The 3309-nt window shown below is 40.1% G+C and overlaps 1 pseudogene; it reads left to right on the top strand.

Moving 5' to 3' along the window:
* Positions 1-207: 207 nt before the first annotated feature.
* On the top strand, positions 208-780 carry LOC122753247 (annotated as a pseudogene).
* Positions 781-3309: the final 2529 nt, after the last annotated feature.

The following is a 3309-nucleotide window of genomic DNA, read 5'->3' as shown; positions in this document are numbered from 1 at the left end:
ATTATTCAGTTGTTTGGGTGGGTTTTTTTTGTTTTGTTTTTGGCAAAGATACTAAAGTGGTTTGTCATTTTCTTCTCCAGCTCATTTTGCAGATAAAGAAACTAAGGCAAAAAGGGTTAAATGACTTGCTCAGAGTCACACAGCTAGTATAGTGTCTAAGGTTGGATTTGAACTAAGGTTTTCCTGACTCCTGGTGCTCTATCCACCATGCCATCCAACTGCCTGACAGAGTACCAGGAATTAGTGTCCTTGACAAAGCAGGAGAAAATCTTGGCCCATAAGAGGTCTGGTGAGCTCTTTCTCAGGATTCTCAGAGGGTAGAAGAATCTCTGAGAACCCAAGAATCCTATGAGCAGATCTACCACTTTCAGAGCTCAAAGTTTACCCCTTCAAGGACTGTCTGTGCTGTGAGTTTCCCATAGTACCAGAAAGAGACAACTTGGGCTTTGAAGACTTGCTGGACTTTCTCAGAATGTTCAATGACACAACTAGCCCTGATATTAAGTCCCACAAGGACTTCCTTTTTGATTTTAAGGATGATGGCATCTTGAAAAAAGAGGGCCTGAAGCTGCTAATGAACTGTCTTACTAGAGAGGGGCAGGATGCTCAACTTAGCATCTCTCAAATAACACAGGAAATAAGAATATCTCAGAAGAATCTGCCATGCACAGGGATGGCCTCATCAGCTTCTCAGAGTTCCAGCATGTCATTTCCTGTTCACCTGACTTCACCAGCTCCATTAAGATTATTCACATGCAGTGTCTGTCCCTAGGAACCTGACTTCGAGAAATTCTCTTCTACAGAATAACTTCATGTACAATGCCATCTCCTTGCAAATGCTGGCCATGCCTGGGCTAGTCTTGGTGCTTGTACTAAGCAGCCTAGATACTAGACAGAGGAGGTACCTGCAATCAATGGTCTCTCTCTTCTCCTTCTTACTGTTTAATAATAGTGCTTATGGGGATACTAATCAATAATGTTTCAAATTTTTATTTAAAAAGAAAAGATAGAGACATCTAGGGAGGCAGATTCCACTACTTCCAGAAGCTGCCCATTTATCTTTGGAACTAAGTAATAGGCAAGGCATTATATCTGTATGTGAAGTCAAAATCTGCTTCTTTGCAATATCTACACATTTTGGATACTTTTGCTCTCTGGGGCCAAGCTGAACAAATCTAATCCTTCTTCTTAATGGATTTAGTCTTTTAAGCTGCTTTTGAACTTAAAGGAATCTTTGCAGAAGAACCAGATTGTATAGTGAATGCTAAAATCAATAAGGCTTTTGCATAGCTCTATATCAGGAAGTCCCTCCTAATATGCCTTGTTTCTGTTAATAGAGTGTAAGTTTCCTGAAGGCATGATGATGATAATGATGATGGCCAGCATTTATATGGTGCTTGAAGGTTAGAAAAATATTTTACAAATATTATCTCATTTGATCCTCTCAACAATCCTATGAGGTAGGGGCTATTTGTAATTCCCGTTTTATGGATGGGAAAACTGAAGCAAACAAAGGTTAAGTAACTTACCCATGGTCCCCACAGCTAGTATGTGTCAGAAGCTGGATTTGAACTTGGCTCTTTTTGACTACAGGTCCTGTGCTCTATCCACTGAACTCCCTTCACTGATACAGATCATCATAATACTCATTAGTAATTTGTAATCTTAAGGATTTGCCTGGGGGCACTAAGGAATAAGTGGCTACGTTCATGCACTTAATCTGTGTTAGGGGCAGGATTTGAACCAAGTGTTCTTGACTCCAAGGTTCACCCTCTGTGCACTATAATAAATTCGGTCAGGAAACCAGAACACAAAAGTCCATATGTAGTGCGACTAGCAATGGTATAGAAAACTGTTACTTTCTTCAGTAACATTGACTTACTATGGACATTTGCAAATCATAAAATCTTTAATGTTATTAAATGGAATTATAATAAATCCAAGTTGAAAATATTTGCTTATGAAGAGATTTCAAGTGGTTGTTTTAAATAAAATACTTTTTTCCCCCTTTTTTGTGGGGCAAATGGGGGTTAAGTGACTTGCCCAAGGTCACACAGCTAGTAAATGTCAAGTGTCTGAGGCCAGATTTGAACTCAGGAACTCCTGAATCCAGGGCCAGTGCTTTATCCACTGCACCACCTAGCCTCCCTTAAGTAAAATGCTTTTCAGAGAGTTGTAAAGGCTTTTTTTCCCTGTTTTCAAGATGACCTGTCTCTTTGCCCTTCCATTCTAATTTCCCCCTCCGTCTTTTTCTTCTGGCCTTTCTTTGTCCCTCTTTTTCCATTCCTCTTGTGCTTTCTCCATCTCACCCAGTCTCTTGGTGAACTGTCCTAGCAGGTGCAGCTATGCAGCTTTGGAACGGCATGTCCTAAATCCAGAAAAGGAAGGACCCCCATCTATCAACAGCCCTGATGTTAAAATGTTAGGGTACTGGGCTTTGGGCCAGTTCCTCCTTATAATCTGGGGCCTCATAATATTTCTGATGATGACTGGATTTCCATGAGAATGACAATCTATTTAGAACCCCTTTTGTTGCAAGTTCTGTATAGATTATTGATGGCGTGTAAATCCTTAAAAAAGAGGGTGGTTATAAGATTCTGGGTAGTCATTAAAATACACATACAAAGTAAAAGCTAACCCCAATTGAAACCAAGCGTATTGGATTATTTAAGCAAATGTCCCCACAGCCTCTAGACTCCATGTATATACATTGTCCTTGTTACTTAACAGCTGTGTGGGGTTTGCCTTTTCTTTACATGTTTCATTCGATGATAATGGATGCCTGCACTTAGCTTCCAAATACTGATTGCTATTTGGGGATGGAGTTATTGGATCTGCTCCAGTCATGTGGAATCTATTTTGGACCCATCATGTCACACTTTAACTCTAAAATGTGCCTATTGGTGAAGGACTCTGTTTATCATTTTCTGGTCCTTGGATTCACACAGAATGTGCAGTTCTGTCCTTCCCCCATCACACTTTTCTTTTGCTCCAAAACATTCTTTCAGGGCCCAAGAATTCCAGCAGCAGAAGCAGCATAGATTCTCAGAACTTTGTGAAATGGTACCTGATTCTATCCACTCCCCCCCACCCCACCCCACCATATTTGCCCCTCATTTACTCATAGCTACTTCTCTTTTCCAATTTGATGTGGTTTCTTCCTAAGGAGTTTTCCATATGGACAATAAGGTAGCGATTTATGTTGGTTTCATTTGTTAATTTCTTAGCAAATGGCTGTCATTGGGTAGGACATAGATTCAGTTTTTAGAATCATAGTTTTAGAGCTGAAAGGTACCTTAGAGGAAAAAA

The sequence above is a fragment of the Dromiciops gliroides genome, chromosome 1, assembly GCF_019393635.1.
Source record: "Dromiciops gliroides isolate mDroGli1 chromosome 1, mDroGli1.pri, whole genome shotgun sequence".
Lineage (NCBI taxonomy): Eukaryota > Metazoa > Chordata > Mammalia > Microbiotheria > Microbiotheriidae > Dromiciops > Dromiciops gliroides.
This window is presented reverse-complemented; position numbering and strand designations above follow the sequence as displayed.